General features: G+C 45.0%; 1 protein-coding gene and 1 long non-coding RNA gene across 3 annotated transcripts in view; both read right to left on the bottom strand.

Moving 5' to 3' along the window:
- The window catches only part of LOC309367369, a 70,063-nt gene extending 67,315 nt beyond the window's left edge, over positions 1-2,748 (bottom strand). Inside the window, exons 1-2 of one of the 2 annotated variants that reach the window (XR_014167097.1) lie at positions 2,621-2,748; positions 2,225-2,310 (exon numbers count right to left, since the gene is read on the bottom strand). This is a non-coding gene — a long non-coding RNA (uncharacterized lncRNA). The remainder of the gene's footprint in view (positions 1-2,224; positions 2,311-2,620) is intronic. The other variant, XR_014167098.1, reaches the window with a different exon arrangement.
- Positions 1-21,653, bottom strand: part of LOC309367141 (craniofacial development protein 2-like) — a 476,702-nt gene that overhangs the window by 439,496 nt on the left and 15,553 nt on the right. The gene's annotated exons all lie outside the window — the stretch shown is intronic.

The raw sequence follows: 21,653 nt of genomic DNA, 5'->3' as shown, positions 1-21,653 counted from the left end.
ACAGATGTAAGAGGTTTGGCATAGGCATTGGGTAGACCACACTCCTTCTGGTCTACCTGCTGGAAGTACTTAATTTGGGGTCATCCGGAAGCGAGGGAGTTCCCTCTTTGGCTGGTGCCTGGGAATCCAGACAGAAGCATCTTCCGTGGATCCCTTTAGTGGGATACTCCATTTACCGGAGGGGCAGGAAGAAGCTATAACCTTCCCTCACAAACAAATGCATAATAAACCACACTGCAAATCTGCAGTTTTTGACAAGGAAACCAGTTGTGTCATGCAGTATCTTCTGAAATAGAAGGTAAACAGATATAAGGCAGATAATCTGTCACATAGGAAATCAGTTCCATTTCACATAAACAGCTGGCGACACCTTGGAAGCTTCTGTGAGTAATTTCAATGCATGGAGCAGCAACTGAGGTTTTGAAATGTAGCGACTGTGCTACAGTGTCATTCCCGAAGCAATTGCAGTGGGCGTCAAAATATTTATCGACCTCCAGCAGAACTAGATCATTAAGAAAGAAGAAGTGTGCATGTTAAGGTCAGCCGACCTGAGAAAGGAAGAAGGGCTGAAATCAATGAAGACATCTCCCCTGTTTGAAAGCATAAGCTGCTGATTACCATTCGGTACACAGGAGGATGCCTGTGTACTCTGCTCCAGAGGGAGGCTTGGGGGCTCAAAGAAAGCCCCACAGAGAGACAAGGTGCCTTAGGCAGGCTTGAAGCAAAAACACTGTGAATGATTAATTACTTCAGCAAAGTCGGTGTTCTAAAGAAAGCACAAAGGTTGCAGGCTTTATTTGCACAGGAAGGTGGGGACCCACAAAACTATATTTCAGTAATTTCCTGAGTCTGAAAGTGCTCAAGTGTCAGTGCAATGGGGTTGCCATCTTTTCTCCGACAGGCTTCATTTGCCTTTGCGACATGGCAGGCAGACGTTCCACAGGTCCAGGGCATGCAGTGGAGGGGAAAGCATCACCTGCTGATCTTTTGCGGTCGTGCAGCTCTTCATGGCACCAGAGCCCTTCCAAAAAACAAAATGGCCATCCTAGAGTGTAATGATGAAGCCATCACCAATGTTTAGAGAGGAGAGTTTTGGCTAAAAGGGGGAAACCCCGGGACTGAAAAGCACTAATTGCACGCGAACCACATGGATTTATAAATCTGATTTCTTCGTTGATGTGATCTCTAGTGAGCAGAAGTGCTCTTGCCTCACATAATGGGCTTATAAATCAGATGGCTTATAAATACCACTGGTGGTGCTTGACTATTCCTTCTCTCTAACAGCACAGAAGTGCAGCGCAGGCCTGGCTCTCACAATCAGATGGGATGGCAAAGTTGCTTCGGGACTGGATGACTCCAGACTATGAGCCACTATTTCTGGTGGGGGTGGCAACTGGAAGACAGATGTTGGTCAATGGAGCAACACAGGAGGAGCTGCACTGCAGAGCAGGCTAACCCTGCCAGTTACTGAGAAGGCAGGAAGCAAAGTATCAGGGAGTTAGGCACAGTGCAGGTGCAATGGCAGAACTGATCTGCTTCTGCTTCTGCACTGTGCTGCCCTTAGCAGTAACTTTGCCCCTATTGGTCACTGGCAGCCGTGAGTGGCATTAGAAAGCCAGGCCAGCCATCAACCGCACCTGCACCACCAGCCACAACTGCACGGCACTAAGCGGAACATGCCAAAGTCAGAAGTGGGGGAGGCAGGGTGGGTATGTCACATGGGTGACAGGGATGTTTCAGGTCCCCAGGGCCCACTATACATGTTTTGCTGCCCTGTGTTTGGTTTCAGTACTTGAGGAAGCATAAGGTGGGTGAAGGAAGTATAAGCTCTAACGGAATGTTTCAATATCCATTTCAAAGCACTGTGGATTTAAGTAACCCTGCTCAGTTTGTTCAAGGTGTAGCAGAGATATGTAAGAGATAGAGACATGCTTCCATCTCTGTGCCAGGGATATGAGATGTCTGTACCTCCCTTTTGCACCAGAGCTGTCATTCTGCCATGATTGTGCTTTGAAGTTTCTGATTAGATTCAAGGGGCTGACTTGTATTTGATTCTACCCGCCCAACCCACCCAAGGATCTGCTAATCTTGCAAGAACAGGCTCTTCTTGTGAGATTTACAATGCTTTCTTGCTTCCAAATGCCTTGAAATATCCTCCAATTTTGTTGCAGTATTTCAACAACCCCTGGCTAAGCAGAACAAATAATAATAAAAAATCAATAACTTTTTTTTACCTTGGTACAGGAGGTCAGCACAACATCAGTGCACCTCTTCAGCCCGCTTAAAATCCTCGTGTTATGACGGGACTTGCTAAAAGCATAAGTAGAGACAAGAATCTGTTGAAAGGTGCAAGCTCATCACTTTAGACCTCAGTAGGAAACTTTCAGAAACAAACCAACTGTAGTTATAATTAGAGGTGGGAACATTTGCAGTCTCTGGCAAATAGTTTCCAACTTGGCTCCAGTTTCCACTTCACGGTCACAGAGAGAAGTGTGTGTTCATGCAGCGGGAGATAGAACCCAGGAAAGTAGTACCCAGCCTGTGTTTTATTGTTTCTGTTTGTTCATTCTTTGACCTGCTTTCTGCTAATCTGCCAAACTCAAAAGCCTCGTTCACTTACCAGAGCAAAGAGGGTCCTGGCAGATGACCTCACAGTTCCTGCTCTGAAAAACGACAACCTGGAGCTGTGTTCCTCTGCATTCCTCCTCCACAACAGCACTTTGTGGGACACGTAAGGCAGCAAAGAACTTCAAACATACCTCTGCAGATGGGTGGATGCCTGCCATAGTCTTGCGTGTTGAGGTCCCCAATCCACCCCCCAAAATAACTCACAACGGACACGTAATTTTTGTTTAAGATTTTTGGCATGATTTTGGCCACAACTTTATTAAAATACAAACTGTGAGTGGTTGTTTAGGCATTGGTTAAGACTATCTGTCCCCCCGCCTGGGGACAGAACTGACTTCCGGGCACCACCGAAAGACAGTGCGGGGGAAAGCAAGTCGGGGAAGAATTGGAGCTGAGACACAGACCCTCAACTCTCACCCGCCTGCTCCCCGAAGGCTTGCCGGCCCTAGTCCCATTCCAGGGATTGGACGAAAAGATGGCAAGCCCCAGGATTCCTTTAACGGAATTCCCTTTCCGCAGCAACCATGGAGGGGCAGGCCCAGCCTATCCTGAACCCCTCCACGGAGGGGTAGGCCCAGCCTATCCTAACCCCTCCTCCACCAGATTTATAACCAATGCCTAACCACAACCTTACAAGTTGTGACGATTTGCTACGCAGTAGGCAAAAACCACCCAGCCAGCCAATTTGCCAGGTGAAAAAATTCCTACCAGGCCCCTGCACAAAGGCAGACGACCCCATGACAGGCATAGCAAGGTCAACGCAACAAACCCCTTATTCTAGGGCGGGTGGGCGGGTGATCCGTTGCACGCAGCAAAAGAGAAAGTACAAGGCTGCGTGCAGAGTATTTAAACCTTTTACCCCTCCCACCAAAATTGCAACATAACTTTTGCCCCAGCAACTCGGCAATCCAATCAATGCCCCCTGGCCATCTTGGAGAACTTACCCAGCAACAAAGGGGTGGCTCAGTAGACCCCACCGCAACACGTGCTCTCCCTGAAGGAGAACACGCTTTGCGTGTTGAGGTCCCCAATCCACCCCCCAAAATAACTCACAACGGACACGTAATTTTTGTTTAAGATTTTTGGCATGATTTTGGCCACAACTTTATTAAAATACAAACTGTGAGTGGTTGTTTAGGCATTGGTTAAGACTATCTGTCCCCCCGCCTGGGGACAGAACTGACTTCCGGGCACCACCGAAAGACAGTGCGGGGGAAAGCAAGTCGGGGAAGAATTGGAGCTGAGACACAGACCCTCAACTCTCACCCGCCTGCTCCCCGAAGGCTTGCCGGCCCTAGTCCCATTCCAGGGATTGGACGAAAAGATGGCAAGCCCCAGGATTCCTTTAACGGAATTCCCTTTCCGCAGCAACCATGGAGGGGCAGGCCCAGCCTATCCTGAACCCCTCCACGGAGGGGTAGGCCCAGCCTATCCTAACCCCTCCTCCACCAGATTTATAACCAATGCCTAACCGCCAATCGAGCCCTTTACGCTCGCCGCCAACCACTCACAATCCCAACCCATTCTTCAACCCTTCAATTACCGCATCCAACCAGACATCATTCCCCAGCTTGGAAAGATGTACCCCATCATTGCGGTAAAGGGCCAGAGCCTTGAAGGTAATATCCTGGTGGTAAATCACCAAACCACCCAATTCCGTTACCCTCTTGCTCACTGCAGAATTAATGCGCTTCCTGGCCCTTTCAGCAGCCTTGGGTTGAGAAATGCCCTGCCAATTGCTCCTTTGCAGCAATTGTGACCAAAATATTTTAATGGTAGGTATTAAGGTCACCAACTCCCCCAAGTCTTTTTGAATCGTGGAGCGCAAAGTGGAGCAATCAACCTTTGCCATAAATTCTCCCCCAACTGCACCACAATTGCCAAAGGGGGACCATGTGAAAGCACCCTCCGCTTAATTAGTGGGATGAATTCACTCCACCGCATTCCCCGTCTGGATATCCACGACACCTGTACGTGCTGTGGGAAGCCAAGATCCAGTCCCCTTCCAGACTGCCTCGCTCTGATGCCAGCCCAGTAAACGATGCTGTGCCCGACAATCCAGATACGGACTGGAGCGAGACCTACAGGGTGGAGAACAAGCACACATCAAATACAATAATTCAACATCTCTTTCGCACGTAACTTTTGAACGCATCAGACTTCCACCGGCCCAAGTCCTTAATCCTGTGAGCCGACAACCCCCAATGGGCTGCTGTTGTAGCAGCACCAATGCGAAAGGAATGGGGTGCGAAACCATAAGCCGGGACCCCACAAGCAGAAATAACCTTACGCATTACCTTGGAAAACTGATGCCGTGCCAAGGGACGACCATTTTCGTGAATGAACAGTGGACCCTTCCCAGAGGGCCTCACTACTAAGAATTTCCTCAAATCCTTAACCGGGCAAGGACCCGGCTCCCCAGTTACGGGGAGCCTTATAACTGCCCCCCGACCCAATTGGTCCGTTTTCGAGTTCGCACCACGATTCTCACTTCCACAGGGGATAAACATACATCCTGAAGCAGCAGCCCCCTGGAACCGCCATCTCGCCTAGCCTCCATGACCACTTCCCCCACTCGTAATGCGGCAAAGAATGCAATTGAAAAGGCCGCCGAAAAAAGGCGGGCCTCATATTTGGACCAACAAACGACCCTTAATTTGGCACACATTCTACTCAGCAACTCAAAAGTGATAGGCTGCCGAACTGCTTTGCTAGGGGGAGCAAGATGACCCCAACCTTCCAAGGCCTTGCGCACTACATTCCTGCCTGCTGTCCTGTGAAGGTTGGAGCCTATTCCAACCTTCAGAGACCCTGCGCACGACACACTTTTAGAAGGGTCTCTAAAAAATTAAAGCTTTACTCTAGCAGACATTGCAGCGGACTGAATCCTGATAGTTTTAACACTGCATCCGATCTGCAGCAGGTGGGCGAATTACTGCAGGTCCTGCTCAGAGGATGGGGGCAGGTTCCTCTGAATGGCCGAGGACTGCCAGCTAAATTTTAAGAAATCAGTCCAGGCCTTCTCATAAGACCTGAAAGCAGATGGGGAAACGTAAGCTACTACTCCTCATAATTATTAATTGTTGCCAAGTGCCAAAGGAGCTCCAGAAAATCCGGCTATAGCTGGGCGTCCAGAGCCCAGGATCTGAAGCTCTCCAACTGAAAAAACCAGATAGAGCAACAGCAAAAACATTAGATGATCCCAAAATAAAGCGAGCAGAAACACAATATTAAACCTTAAGCATTGTGAAGACTCTGCCAGAGCATGAGGACCGTTTTGCCAGGACTCTCATACTGCCTGGTTATCAGACCAAGACAGACCCGACGGCCCCTAAACTCCTCAGTCCCGATGTGCACTGACACTACAATGGGGAAAACTTGAGAAAAGTTAGGTTACATGTGATTGCCTTGCCCTGCCAGGCTCAAGGCCACTGTGCATGACGATGAAGGGACCCCGGGCCATGAGACCACCTGGCCAAGCAGGAATGGAAGGGGCAGCCTGGAGCAACCACCCTGCATGCAAAATTTAACTAACCTAGGAATGATAGGATCTGACAAAGCAACACTTGCTTCAGAGGAAGCACTACAAGAATAACATCCTTCAAGGCAAACAGCTTTTCCACAGGCAAGCAGATGTTTGAGCAACGGTATCCAGCTAGCCCCCAAATACATTAAAAGGGGCAGTAGGACCCACTGTCCTCCACTGCCAACAGAATACCCAGCTCCTCAGGGAATAAAGGGGCATCTAGTAAGCTAAGCAGAGGCTGGTGTCACATGAACCAGCCAGTAAAATAATCCACATAACGATACCCCCAGTTAAACGAGTCTTGACTTGCAATGTTTAATCCAGAAAGGCGCTAAAGGACTCAATAGGCACAGCCTATGGAGCAACCCACTGGCGTCGCCTTATCAATATAAGGACCATACAATTAAAGCCTAACTACTTAAAATCTTGAGGGTGAACCGGCAGCAGCCTAACAGCCGATTCAATATCGCATAATGCCAACAAGGCACCTCCTCCAATTTGTTGGTAAGCTCAACTGCCTGATCCAAAGATGCATATTTCACAGAACAATTCCGGAGGGATAGCATCATTCACTGAGGTGCCTTTGGGATGCGATAAGTATGGACCAGATGGAATTATATGGGACTTTCTTAGGGACGATCCCCAAAGGGGATAAATGAAAATCGGGACTAGAAGGAGAATCAAGGGGATCCCACCATACGTCCCAATGCAAGCTGCTTCCTAACCTTCCTTCTGGCTACCACAGGTAGCTCTCTAACTGGCTTTTGAGTTACTGTATTCTGAGCCACTGGCTGAAAAGCCAGAGGAATCCCAAACCTTGGGAAAAACCCTTCCCACAAGCACAAAGCTACTGACCCATCTAGATAACCTTTTAGCCAGACTTTCAAGGGACATATTTTTATGGAAATATGGGCGAGAGGTATTGAGTTATTGCTTGCCAGCCCCCACTTGGGCAAGATGCCCTGCCTTGTGTTGCCACCATGATGTGTAAATTTACAGGGCCAACACTGGCCAGAAACCCTAAAGAAGTCCCAACAAAGCTGCCACTGGGCCAGCTTCCTGCATACCAGCTTCAGGTTCTATTGCTCAGGGAATTTCCATTCGAAATGTGGAGCTCCGCAAGTGGTCCACATGTCCCCGTCCCTGCGATCCTAGCGAGCTAAGGGGATGATGGCAGCCCTGCGTCTAACATTCCCATCATAGTGAATTACCACTTATAGAATAGTGGGGGTTGGAAGGGACTCCGAGGGTCATCTAGTCCACTCTCCCACAATATAATCATCATCATCATCATCATCTATTTGTACCTCTGGGCAGCTTCCAACAAAATATTAAAATACAGTAATGCATCAAACAGTAAAAGCTTCCCTAAACAGGGCTGCCTTAGATGTCTTCTAAAAGTCTAGTAGTAGACATCTGATGGGAGGGTGTACCACAGGGCAGGTGCCACTTCCAAGAAGGCCCTTCACCTGGTTCCCTGTAACTTGGCTTCTCACAGTGAGGGAACCACCAGAAAGGCCCTCGGCGCTGGACCTCAGTGATGAGGGAGCATGCAGCTGTCCCATACAGGGACCAATCCTGCAACCTAGGCATTACCAGCACCATACGCTGACCAGCTGAGCTATCCAGGATGGTCCCTAAAGACCTGGAACAGCCTCACCCTGACCCTTGGAGAGGTCCAAGGTGATGTCTGAATCATCATCAGAGCCCAGGGATGGTTTACCTGCAAGGAGGTGTAAGCACCATCCCTGCTCCGCTTTTTCCTGCCTCTGAAGATGCTTCCTTCTGGAAGCAGGCACCTGGGGCATCAACAAGTCATCCTCTGCAGGAGAGGCAAGCTCTGGAGGCATCTGCAAAGGCCCTGTCATAGTCTGCAAAAGAAAAAACCTAAACAATGTGAGGAACAGGTGAACCAATGCTTTGTGCACCATATGGGGATGCTATTCAGGCCAGAAATGCTGCCAGAGGCCATCAAATTCTAGGGCCAAGCAGGCCAAGCTAGGCCAGACATAAATGTTTCCAATGAGATAACAAACTCGAGGCAGCCCACCACCTGTCCAGGTACCCCTGCTTGCCCTTTAGAGGGAAGCACCTCCTCAAGAAACCCAAAGTTCTTTTTGCGAGCAATATCACAAATGGGCCAAACTACCCAGCAACAAATTAGTCCAAAAGGAGCAGCTTGTTTTGCTTTGTTATAACAATGACTAAATGGGGGATATGAAGCCTGTCTCCCAGGTCCTAGTCCTGCGCTCTAGCCACTAAGCCACAATGGCTTGTCTCAAAAATGGCGGTCGCCACTATCAGGGAAAAACAAACTTGAAGAAAATAAACTTGTTCAGAAACAGCATAGTTAAAGAGCATACAAAGAGTGCTCATTGGAGGCACAGAGAGCCTCTGGCTCCACTCTGTCTGCCTAAGATATACATTAGCAACAAGTGAGCCTGCAAACAAACAGATACATTCTTATAGAGAGAATGAGTCACATGTCACAGAAACTTAACAATTTACTGTACTGCTAACTGTAGCAGGCTTAGGCTAGAGTGATATGTGCAGGCCGAGCAGGCCGTGAAGGCCTCCATGCTTCTGCTCTCTGCCTTTTTGTCTCATTGCAATATTAAAGGAACTCAAAATAGTGCTCCCGCCGAAGGCTAGATTAAAATTCAGCCAACAGCACTGCAATCACCCAAAATAAAGCCAACCTATGAGGATACTATAAACGAAAGTGATTCCAAGTAAGCTGGGAATTTACTGTACTGCTAACTGTAGCAGGCTTAGACCTGAATGATATGTGCAGGCCGTGAAGGCCTCCTTGCTTCTGCTCTCTGCCTTTTTGTCTCATTGCAATATTAAAGGACCTCAAAATAGTGCTCCCGCCCAAAGCTAGATTAAAATTTGGCCAACAGCACTGCACACACCCAAAATAAAGCCAACCTATGGGGTCACTTATAAATGAAAGTGATTCCAGGTAAGCTGGGAACAGCCCTGACTAGCCCCACAATTAAACAGGCGAAAATGGGAAAAAACTTTTTGCAAAAGAAAGCCCCTAATGGGGGCTCTCTCCCTATTGGGAAAAGCAAGCAAAGGAGGATTATGCACAGGCAGTGCTCACAGGTACAGGGAGAATCTTCCCAAAGGGCAGGGTAAGGTGTGGGGTGGGAAATCAAACAGGGGAAAAAAGGGGGGGGAATTAAATTAATTAAGGGACTAGAGAAGATTAAAAAGAAGGGGGAAATAAAGAAATGTAACCAGACAATGAGAAGATCGCTCCACTGTCCTCCAGACGGTCCAAGTGCTCCAGGTGATCCGTTGCACGCAGCAAAAGAGAAAGTACAAGGCTGCGTGCAGAGTATTTAAACCTTTTACCCCTCCCACCAAAATTGCAACATAACTTTTGCCCCAGCAACTCGGCAATCCAATCAATGCCCCCTGGCCATCTTGGAGAACTTACCCAGCAACAAAGGGGTGGCTCAGTAGACCCCACCGCAACACGTGCTCTCCCTGAAGGAGAACACGCTTTGCCACTTGGTAATTAACCCTATGAAACTTGCAATTGAGTGACTCCGTTCAGCCTAACTTGCAAATCAACCCTTAATAGACCCGCTTCATGCTCCCTGAAACTGCACTGATGATTCATCTGATATAATTACTGTCTTTAACACAAACAAAAAAAGTGGGGCGTTTGGGGGTTAAAGCAGGGAAGAGTGGCAGCTTTCGGTTTCTGATAGAAGTTGTGTATGGAATGACAGAGGTCAGGCAAAAGAATTTTAGCACTCAAGCGAACTTGTGACTGTTGTAGCAGCAGCAGGGTGGCTGTGACAAAGTGCAGTGACATTTACAAAATTCTTTGATTGCTAGGGACGATTAGGTGCCCTGCTTTGTCAAAGGAATAGGTACTATCTCTCTGTAACTGCTGTAAAAGAGACAGTCCTCAGAGGAATAAGTTGCAATAAAAGTTAGTTAAGCATCAAGGCTGGTAATGTTGGCAGCTGTAATTCTGGAAACTGTGACATGTTTGGCCTCCTGTGAATGCAGCTTTTGCATGTGTGTGAAAACAAGTGCCACCAGAAATAATGAACGCTTCTCATTCAGACTAGCAAAAGTTCAGACCCTCCAAGTGTCCCTATTTCCCAGGGACAGTCCCGGATTCACAGAAGCCATCCCAGTTTCTGATTTGATCCTAGAATGTCCCGCTTTTCCTTTGGAAGTCCCTATTTTCATCAGAGAAATATTGGAGGGTATGTAACCCCTGAGCCAAGGAGATAACTAACTAGGCAACCTTTAGAAGAAATCTGAAGGCAGTCCTGTAGAGGGAAGTTTTTTAATGTTTAATGTTTTATTATGTTTTTATATTTGTCAGAAGCTCGCGGTGTATAAATAATAAAATCATCATCACTATCATTGTCATGGAATAGGATGTCCCTATTTTCATCAGAGAAATGTTGGAGTTTATGAAAATTCAGATTAACAAATGTAACCACCACTGTTGGAGGCAATATACTAGGAATCACAGGTGAGTAGGCATGGTGAGGAAAGGAGGCTTGACTAGATAGGCCTCTGGCCTCACTCAGCAGGCTGCTTTATACATTCCTGTATTCTATATCCTGACTGAGAGACCTAAAATCTCTTGAGAAATTTCACAAATTCCGATCAATTTTCTTTCAATATAATTTCTATAGCCTTGAGCAGAGAATGTTGCTTTTGGTAAAATTTGGTAGCAACTTAATGTGACTCGCCTAGGTATGGCAGAGAGATTTGGCCTGCTTTGCAATTTAATCCAAAAAAAAACCTACCTTATTCACACTTCCTGAAACAATATGTAGACAGAGATGCAGCCATCCTTTGAAATGTGCACATCTCCAAATTTTGTGGTGCAATTCTCCTACCAAACAATGAATACAAAAAAAGAACGTATTAAAACGAAGTGTGCATAAAAATGCATATATTGTCAAAAACAACACACAAAATGCATTTTATTAGGGGAAAGTGCTTGTCAAAATGTGTGTATTAGGCAAAATTGCATATGAAAAGTTGAACTGCACATTAAAATGTTTATGAATTTTCATTAGGAGTTTTTTATGCAAATTGATGCCAATATGTGGAGTACTTATCCTACATTTGGAAAAATGAGAAACAGAGAGAAAATGGAACAGACAGATCCATCAATTCCTAGACCCAACCTCATCAAAGTTTCTTTTACGTTCCCTTAAAATTCACACAAGTTTTCCTCCTGAAGAGGACCTTCCGAATTTCCCTCCAAGTATGGTTTCAGCCACAACTGATGGGCTGCATTTGGCCTTTTGTTTTAGCGGGATGGGAAGCAAAGGCCTGGTTTGTAAACAACAAGCAACAACAACAACAACACATTATTTGTATCCCACCTATCTGTCTGGTGTTGCCGCAGCCACTCTGGGCAGCTTCCAACAGAATGTACAAAAGCACAACAGAACACCAAACATTAAAAACTTCTTGATACAGGGCTGCTTTCAGATGTCTATGGAAGGTCGTATAATTATTAATCTCTTTGACACCTGATAGAAGGGCATTTTACAGGGCACGTGTGTTTACCAAGAAGGCCCTCTGCCTCATTCCCTGCAACCTCACTTCTTGTAATGAAGGAACCGCCAGAAGGCCTTTGGAGCTAGACCTCAGTGTCTGGGCTGTACGATGGAGTCTCTCCTTCAGGTATACAGGGCTGAAGCAGGGCTTAAAACAACAATAAACTATAAGTGGTGGAATAATATGACTGAGTATAGGAGATGGAAATCACCTAGTGCATTCTTTTTTATATAGGAGGGGTTGAATTTTCAAGTTTTCTCTTAGAAACGATGTCTACCACACACATCTCTAGTGGTAGTTGTGGTGGGACTACCTGTCTTCTGCATAATAATATGCTCCTTATTCCAGGCACATGACACCATGTCGTGACAAATGTGTAGCTTGATGATGATGAATGAGTTGTGCTGCACAAAACAGCGGTATCAGCTGCACATCTTCCCAGTTGTGCAATTTTGATTTTAATTAATTTTTATAATGTTTTTATAATGTTACACTGTTTTAGTGTTGTTAGCCGCCCTGAGCCCGGCTTCGGCTGGGGAGGGCGGGATATAAATAAAATTTATTATTATTATTATTGTGTGGGACAGATGGGATGTGGCAATTTGACAGGCATGAATACATGTGGGACATTATCCTTTGTGTTTATGCTTGGATGAAATGGGATTAGCCTTCTCAGTCCTTCTTTGCACACCTTATTCTGAAAGGCTAATAGAACAATCTTAACTATGGAAAGCCAGTGTAACCCAGACTGGTATAATATACCCCAAATCCAAGGATTGTCTGAGTGGGACTACTACCAGGCGAGCCAGCAGGTGAGGGTGGGCTGGAGTTTTGAGGACTGGGCCCAGTGTCACATGAACAAGCTGAATGGAGTTTGGAATAGGTGTAAGCCGTGACCCCACCCCATCCCTCAGCACACACCCAAAATACACTGGTGTAAGTTCCACCTGGCTGAACCAGGGTGAAGGTGTTATGTTGATGGATCTCCATCTCAGCTGAAAGGAAGGACCTGTGCCAGTCTAGCACGGGCTCAGCAATGAAAGCCCAAGAGCTGCTGAATCCACACACTCTCATCCCAGCAGATATCGCGTTTGGATTGCGCTATAAAATGACTTTGGCATCTGAAGGTTTTCTTAAAAAAAAAAAAAAGGGAGGAAAAAGAAAACAATGTCTACAGATTTAGGTTACTTTTCCATAAGCAGAAGCAATTTCCTCTCCTTGCAAGCATTTTTCTTCATATTAGAACAGAATGAATAAAACAGGAGTTATCACTAAATGTCAGGTATATGTGATCCTTGCTCTATAAATGCAACATCCTGCAATTGCCCCATGACTGTTCATTCAGGGCTCAATCATTACTAGTCATATCATCCCACATCCCACCTGCCAATATGCATATGTTGCATACAGATATCTCAGGAGTGTAGCTCTCAATTCCCTTAAGGACTGCTGAGAGGGAGAGGGGATTCTGAATGGTGCCATATGTGCCAATGGTGGAAGGAAGGATGCAAAAGGTAGCTTATTTATAGCCTCATTTCTCATAAGTCCATTTCTGAATGAAGCTGCCATATACTGAGTCAAGTCATTGGTTCACCTAGGGCAATACTGACTCCAGGATTTTAATTTATTTTATTTTTTAAATATTGTTATTAGCAATTTCAACATAACAAATATCAAACCAAATAATCATATACATTATTCCCTTCCCCCCTTCAATCCCTCCCCCCCCGAGACTTCCCTCAGCTCCTCTCTCTGATTTCTCAGCACATATTATTCTCTGCATGTTATAAAATTATACATATCCTTACATTATCTATCTACCATGTTATCAACCAATGAATTTGTGTATGTTTATTCAAAACCTGCCAAGGAGTCCAATTCATTTTGTTGTCTTTTTATATAATTTGTAAAAAGCTCCCATTATTCCTTAAAGTCACAGTTGTCCTTATCCCACAATTTGTATGTCAATTTAGCCAGCTCTGCATAGCTCATCAATTTTTCTTGCCACTGTTCTTTCATTGGGATTTCCTCATTCTTCCATCCTTGTGCTATCAAGACTCTTGCCGCTTTTGTAGCTGTTGACTCCAGGAATTTAAACAGGGGTCTCTCCTATCTCTACCTGGAGATGTTGGGGGTTCAACCTGAGTCTTTTGGATTGCAGAGGAGATGCTCTTCCATTGAAGTATTGCCCCCTTTAGTCACCTTTCTCTAGCACAGAAGATTGTGCTTAGCTAAAAGAAGTCAGTGTCCGAAACCAAATGCCACACATAAGATGGAGTTACTCCCTTATCACTATGAACATCAGTGGGACCTTAACAGTAAGTAACCTTTGTGTCTCTGTGTTGTTGTTTTTATTAAAGATTTTCTTGGGCAACAAAAGTACTGCTTTCAGTTCCTTTCTACAGATCAGCTACATTCAGTGTGGGACACTATTGTTATAGACAGTGTAAGGTTGGGGGAGAAGAGAGGTGGTGGGAGAGAGCAGGGGAGAGAGAAAGGGGGATAGTACACTTTCCCACTTTTGCATAGTGCATGAGTGATGTTTTTGTGTCAGCGTCACATGGGTAGGTTCTTTATCTATTCATTTATTGGTTTCTGTTTATGGTGAGAGAGAATGGGGGGTCCCAGGGCATGGTTGGTTGCCTTCAGTTGACTGCACTGAGTTTTGTTTGTTGGGTCAAAGTAGCCAGAAGCGACTGCATCCACCCATTGTTAAGATTACACAATCATAGAATCTTAGAGTTGGAAGGGACCCATGGGTCATCTAGTCCAACCCCCAGCAACACAATAGAAAATGCAATAGAATGGAAATGTAATAGAAGGAAAGGCCGACTCTTGCAAAGACCTGTTTTTTGTGGTTGTCTGATGTGGAGAAGTATATAGAACGTCCAAATTTCTTACTAAGGCTCTATAAATTTGTGTAACAAAATTTAAATGGAGTATGGGAAATGATTTATCCTCTAAAGGTCAAGGGGTAGAAATGTAAAACACTATTAGTAGCAGTATTCTTGTTATTATTATTATTATTCTGGTTCCTCCATTTAGGCAACCCAGAGCTGGTGTTTTGCCTCATTGAAATATGATGCACTGGAATAAATATTGAAAAATCCCAATGCATCATATCCATTTTAGGGAGAGGAAATATTCATCCCTGGGATGCCATTGTTTGTCTGAGCAAATAATTGTGTTATGTTTCTCTGAACTTGGACAGCTTTCCATCTTCTTGTTCTTCTTTTCTTTTTCTGTTGGCACCCTTCCCCGTAATAACAGCTTCCACCTTAACACAGTTTAGCATTACAGTAATCTCTTCATGTCAGTTCTTACGGTTTAAGTTGGACAAGTGACATGCTGTGGGGAGACAGAGTCGTAAAAACCCTTGTCATTGAAAGCTGGAATTGTACATCTTAAGTTTGCATTCCGGCCATTAAAGCACCAGCTGTTCATGGCTGGGGGCAATATATAGTTTATTTCTCTTTCAATCACAAGTCCCACCACTTCTCCAAAAGGGAGCCTGCGGAACGATGGCCATTAATATAAATTTGAAGTCAGAGAAAAGATTAACACTGAAATTTTCCATGCCTGAGCCAGCAGACACTGACAAGCCCTTGTGATTTAAGACGCCACCCTGACACTTTTGATTATAATTAAAATCACAGACATATGGAAGGCAAATAGCTGGATGTCAGTTGATCTGTCTGGGAAAGTACAAGAAGACAGAGTGGCAAAGTAATGGGAAACTAGTTTCTGTCTCGACAGAACACCCTTCTTTTTGTTCTTAGCCTTAAGCTTTTGATCACTGCTTTAGCAACACTACAGATCTGCCAGCTGTTTCTTCCTGGTCTCAGCAATGTCAGTCACTTGGCAGGGCACTCTCACCAGTATTTGTTCCTTGCCACTTTCTTACCCATTGGCCAACTCAAAAGAATTTCCGTAAACAGAACAACAGGCCGCTGCTGTCAATTTTAAACCTTCTTCCACGAGGGGCCTTTTTTTCCAGATTGAAATGTTTGCCAACAAGTGCTGCAGAGAAATGGGTTCTTCCAAGCTGTGTGATGTGTTGTTCTAATGCCATATTAAGTGCGAACAGAATAGGAACCCAAAATGCGTTAGAAGTGCAGATAGAAAATAACTTGAATTCCTGGCTTGCAAAATGATAAGTGGCACATGGATGAGAAATGCCATCATCTGAACAACAATAGTCTACAAAGAATGGAAGCCACAGGGAGATATATTCAGGACTAATGACAAGGGTAGAGGTAAAGTATATGCGACTTGACAATGGGAGCTATCTGGTAACAGCCTGGAGGAATTGGACACAACATCTACGAATGAAGAGCAGAGCGAATACATAACAATCAATCTCACAATGTAACTCAGCAGCATTACTGTAATGAGTCCCCTGACCGGTAATCCGTATTCATACAAAATACGGAATGCCAGAATATGCAGCCCTTTCCCATTTATCCAGGACACATGCTGCCATGCTCTCTAGCTCTTTTTGTGTCGAACTAGTTTTGTGCTTTGGTTCAGTCCCGTGATGCAATGAAGAACCTGTGGTGTTTGGACCATGGCCTGAGTTGGTTTTACTAAACTCATTACCTCAGGTGCAGTGAGGGATATTATCTTATCACCAGTGTGGAAGCAATATTTAACTCCCAGTCCAGTCCATTTCTGTACATGGAATAAGGAGGGTACATCACCTTGTCTTTTGCACCAGGCTAAAAAGTATCCTGCGTTGACTCAAGCAACTGGCCAATCCTGGATCACACTAACACTGACCTCCAGATCAGCCTGCCTTCAAGAACTCTGAAATGATTTCACATTAAAGACAAACGATCTTCCTGCTAGGGCTTGCCATACAACAGCCTCGCCCAACCTGGTGCCCTAGAGATGTTTTGGACTATAATACTCATCAGCCCCAGTCAGCATGGCCAATGGTTAGGGATGAGGGACTCACGGTCCAAAATGTTTGAAGGAAGGCCCCAGGCTGAGGAAGACTGCAAGTAAAACAAAGGGAAGAAAGCAACACAATTGAGGCATTATTTTTGATATGTTCAATCTGTTGTTGGTTTATTATTATTATTATTATTATTATTATTATTATTATTATTATTATTAAATTTCTATACCACCCTTCATCCGTAGATCCCAGGGCAGTTCATAACATAAAAACACAAGATAAAAACACAAAATACATAATAAAAACAACAGCAACAACAAAAACCAACATAACATCTCCCATCCCCATTATACAGATAGAAATGGTTCAGAATACCTCTGCTGGATTGTAGTTTTAAAGCTGAATTCCTAAAGATTCTGTCAGAAAATCCAAGGGTGAAACACCCACTTCTAGACACAAATATCAAAACTTTTAAGTGCTTAGATAGCATAGCAGAATAGAATTACTTTGTGAACCATTGCTCTTAAACATATTTGGAACCTATGTTACTTTAAAGTAATTTACTCACTTCGACTGTAGTTTTAAAAATACTTCTCTATATAACTTTATCATATTTAAACATTATTCTCTCGATGATTACTAACTTACATAGTCTTGGCCAGAATATCTAACATTGTAACACTTCCCATCATCGGAACACATTAATTTCTACCTACATACTAACATAATAAACTAATAGGATATGATTTTAAACATCAAAATTCCCATCTTTTGGAACATTCAGTTTGTTAATTTATAATTAAATAAGCTATTTTCACATAAAATTAACAGCAGCAGCAACAATCCCCCCAAAAAACTCTCCTAGACAATACCCCACACCATAAAGGGTCCGTTCAGCAGCATTTCCGTCCCAGGCCAGGTGAGGAAATGCATGCAAGGCAGGGAGCGGGTCTTCCAGGACTCACAGCCATGATGGTCATTGGAAACAATGAGCTTGTTCACCATATGCATTCATATAGAGCACTGCATAAACCAGAAGTTCCACACATAGGTTGAGGCATTCATAGCTCATAGTTAAACCCAGTGGCGTAGCAAGGTCAGGTGGTACCCAGCGCAATTTTTTTTTGTCTCCCCCCCATTGAAATTCACCCTCCCTCACTCCACCCGCCCGTCAAAGAAAACCATGCAGGCAGTTATCCGATGTAGATCCCGCCTTCTCCCCCTTCCTCACTCCACCCCCCATCAAAGAAAGCTGTGCCCTGCTCTCCTCCAGCAGCCTGGGGGCATGGGGGGCAATGGCGTGCCACCCGACCGCGACTCCCAAGCCTCCCCTGAGCTATCAAAATGAAGGGGGAAGGCTGCCGGCAAAGTGGTGCAGCTCCCCGCCTCCACCCGACGACTCAGGGTAGGCTTGGGAGTCGTGGAGGGACAGTATGCCAAGCATCGCCCCCCTCAGTGTGTGTGTGTGCATGTGGCTGTGATCAAAGCTATGCTGATGCTCATGAGGCAAGGCAGGGTCCCGCTAAGGGCAGGATATGGACAGGACAGGCAGGGAGAGCCTGGCCAATTGCTGGGAAGGGGACACGTCACAATGCAACTCAACCCTGCTCAGTTCCACAGGCAGCGTCGAGTTGTATTTTGTCACCCTCTCATTGATGATACCCGTGGTATACAGCCCCCCTCCCCGCCCTCTTCCTCCACCAGTGGTTAAACCATGGAACTCATTTCCACAGGAGGGAGCGATGAGCACCAACCTGAACAACTTTACAAGAGGCTATGAGTGGCTACTAGCTATTATGTCTATGCTCGGCCTACATGGTCAGAGGCAGCGGTGCTTCAGAATACCAGTAGTTTGAAACTACAGGAGGGGAGAATTCTCTTGTGCTAAAGCCCTGCTTGTGAGTTTCCCACAGATATCTGATTGGCCATTGTGGCTGATCCAGCAGGCATCATCAACAGCATGCAGTCATGAATCCCATAAATTGCAACTGACATGTTGTGATGGAGACATGCATTATTTAATCTTCTCCGAACCTGCTACCAATCAGTAGTTTTAAAGATGAGAGAGAGAAAACATATTTCTCCACTATCTCTGCACCATTAACAATTTTATGGTCCATAATAATGTCTTTAGCCATCTTTGTCTTTTGCTAAATTAAAGAGCCAAATACTTTAATCTTTCCTCAGAGATAAGGGGCGCCAATCCTTTGATCATTTTCTTTCTTTCTTTCTTTTTTTTGGTACCTTTTCCAAACCTAGGGTATTCTCTTTGATAAGCGGGAAACCAGAATTGTCCACAGTATTCCAAATACAGCAGCACCCCAGAATTTATATAAAGGAATTGCAAATGCTCCCCCTTTTAGCTTCAGTCCCTTAATAACCCCTTAGCCTGCCATTTGCCATTTTTCATGGCTGCTGCACACGGAGTTGACATTTTCATTGAGTTACCTCTGGATTCTGTTTCCTGGATCGTCACAGCCAATTCAGAACCCAAAGACATATATGTAAAGCTAGGGCTCTCCTCCCCCACCCCAAATCTCCTTCAGTGTACATGACTTTACACATTGATCCAGCAAGGTGATTTATGTTTTGAAACTGACTGAAGCACTAGAGAGAAAAGTATTGCCTGAGGCAGAATCCTCTGTTGTAATTCCGCCGGATTCTGGAATTGTGTTGATAATTACTGTGTCCACTGCAGGTTGCTTTTTGGCAGAGCCTGCCATAAAGCAAAGGTGAAGCGACCTGTTTCAGGTGGCAAAATTGGCAGTAGTGGCAGGGGAGACGATGTTGTTGTTGTTGCTGCTGTTTTTATCTATTAACTGCCCTTCATCCTAAGGTTTGGGTCTTAGGTTTGAGATTATTATTATTTAAAAGAAAATGCTTATTTCTCTTATTACGATCACGCTTTTATGCAGTTTCACCTAATATACATATATTTGCAAAGAGGTTTTTTATTTTTTGCTGAAGCTATGCATTTTAAAATGCCATTTTCTATATACGATTTTTTAGTACATTTTAACCCCATGTAGTGCTGTGGGTTAAACCACAGAGCCAAGGACTTGCCGATCAGAAAGCCAGTGGTTCGAATCCCTGCGACGGGGTGAGCTCCCGTTCCTCGGTCCCTGCTCCTGCCAACCTAGCAGTTCGAAAGCACTTCAGAGTGCAAGTAGATAAATAGGTACCGCTCTGGCGGGAAGGTAAACAGCGTTTCCGTGCACTGCTCTGGTTTGCCAGAAGCGGCTTAGTCATGCTGGCCACATGACCCAGAAGCTGTCTGCGGACAAACGCCAGCTCCCCGGCCTATAGAGTCAGATGAGCGCCGCAACCCCAGAGTCGGCCACTACTGGACCTAATGGTCCTTTACTTTACTTTACCTATGCATTTTGCACGCATTAGAACTATGCTGCAAAATTTGGAGAAGTGCAGATTTGATATAATGGCTGTATTCTCATTCTCACATTGTTTTGGAAAGTGGAATCAGGTAGTTCTCCTTTAAATGCCAACAGAATCAAATTTCTTCCCCATCCCTACTAAGGATAATCTTTAATTGGTGGAAAAAAACTGGGCACCTGCAACTTGGCTTTAGTTGGCTCCTCTCAAGCTTTCGTTCTCTCTTTAAAGTTCAGTTCACGTATTCCTACATCAAAGAAGCATGTTGTACTACGCAAAGATAATGCAGAAATTGTTGCTACTTTAAATGTCAGAGCCAGTCACTTTTTCTCTAAATTCTTTAAAAAGGAAGAAGCTAGTCTAAAACTTCCACCGCCTCCGCTTCATCAACCGCTTCTGCCACAAAGCAGTGTCTGTGTCGCTGCGGCATGTCTGGGAAAACAACAACACCTTGACTGCGGAGATGCTCATCAAAGGTTTTATGGGAAAAGGGGATGTTTATGCATGCATGATGGAAATGCCCACATATTAATATTTATAGCATCCTTATGCATGCAGTGATGAAGATAATTGCAGGGTTACAAGCAATCATCTGACCCACTGGTTATCCTGGTTGGCATGTCGATTAATGGGATTTACACAAACAGGGTGGCTAAGTAGCAGCTTCCCATAAATCCTATTACACTCGCTTGTCACTAGGCAAGTATTGAAATAAATGACTAAAGATGCACAATTCAGATAGAAGATATACGATCAAAGGAATCTAGAGTAGAAAGGAAGCAATCCGTCTCCCGTGTGCATGCACACGCCGCCTTACAAGATAAAGGGATATTATCTACTGTCAGATGAGTCCTGCTTGCTTGCGTGTCCAGTTTTGGCATATCAGTATTCTGCAGAGAGCCAACACAGTGAACCAAATGCAAAGCCAGGGGTCCCCACCATCGCACTGTTGCGCCATCTCTTTCGAAAAGAGGATGGCTTCCCATCTCCACTTCTGAGAGGTCTTAAGTGTTCTAGGTTCTGCAGAAGAGCAGCTGGTGAACCCAACAATCATTGGTCATGCTGGCTTGGGATGATGGGAACTGGAGTCCAGCAAAATCTGTAGGCACCATGTTAGCTACCCTTAGATTAAACACGCACACTCCAATCCAATGGTGTGGTTTGGGGAGATGGGGAAAGTGACCCCAACCTCTGTTTGTCTACCCAAATAGCTGATTTCCCAAATCTCAGCATTCGAAATACAGTGGTACCTCTGGTTACGTACTTAATTCGTTCCACAGGTCCGTTCTTAACCTGAAACTGTTCTTAACCTGAAGCACCACTTTAGCTAATGGGGCCTCCTGCTGATGCCGTGCCGCTGCTGCGTGATTTCTGTTCTCGTCCTGAAGCAAAGTTCTTAACCCGAGGTAATATTTCTGGGTTAGCGGAGTCTGTAACCTGAAGCGTATGTAACCCGAGGTACAACTGTAGAGGTTTATATGTCCAGACCCATCTGCTGGATCTGAAAGGAGAAGGTTAGAAGCAGCACCTTCTGCATCCAGACAGGAATATACAGTACGTTGGAAAGGCAGTTTCTGCACACATTTATTCTATTACACTGTATTTATTTATTTATTGCATTTATATCCCACCTTTTTCTCCAATGAGCTCAAG

This window comes from Podarcis melisellensis (assembly GCF_964234715.1).
Source record: "Podarcis melisellensis genome assembly, chromosome: 3".
Lineage (NCBI taxonomy): Eukaryota > Metazoa > Chordata > Lepidosauria > Squamata > Lacertidae > Podarcis > Podarcis melisellensis.
The sequence above is the reverse complement of the archived record's forward strand: the minus strand, read 5'-3'. Positions and strand labels throughout refer to the sequence as shown.